We start from the raw sequence: 595 nt of genomic DNA, 5'->3' as shown, positions 1-595 counted from the left end.
CGTCACCTGGTGTCACCTGGTATTTCGACAACTTGAGGTACCAGGTGACACCAGGTGAGGTACCAGGTGACGTCACCTGGTACCAGCTGGTACCTGGTTACCATGGTTACCTGGTACCTGGTTACCATGGTTACCTGGGACCTGGTTACCATGGTTACCTGGTACCTGGTTACCATGGTTACCTGGTACCTGGTTACCATGGTTACCTGGGACCTGGTTACCATGGTTACCTGGTACCTGGTTACCATGGTTACCAGGTACCTGGTACAAAATAAAATCGTATCTGCCAGGCCTGGATTTGAACTTGCGCTCCCGGGACCAAAGTCCGAGGACTTATCCTCTGGGCTATATTGTCATGGAGATTGTCCTATTTGGAACTTCTACTGGTTGGTGAAACCAGTTCATGCTCTTAAGAAAAAGCCATAGTACTAAGTGCAGAGTATAACATTTGTTGCCCAGCCTGGGGATTGAACCCAGGTCCACAGAGTCACAGTCTGTGTTCTATTCCTCTGCACCATGCAGTCACACACTCAGCTCATGATGAAACTCATACATGTCATCAAAGGTTTATTCAGCTATATATAAAAAAAAAAAA

This window comes from Cynoglossus semilaevis, chromosome 15 (assembly GCF_000523025.1).
Source record: "Cynoglossus semilaevis isolate Cse_v1.0 chromosome 15, Cse_v1.0, whole genome shotgun sequence".
In the NCBI taxonomy this organism is placed as follows: domain Eukaryota; kingdom Metazoa; phylum Chordata; class Actinopteri; order Pleuronectiformes; family Cynoglossidae; genus Cynoglossus; species Cynoglossus semilaevis.
This window is presented reverse-complemented; position numbering follows the sequence as displayed.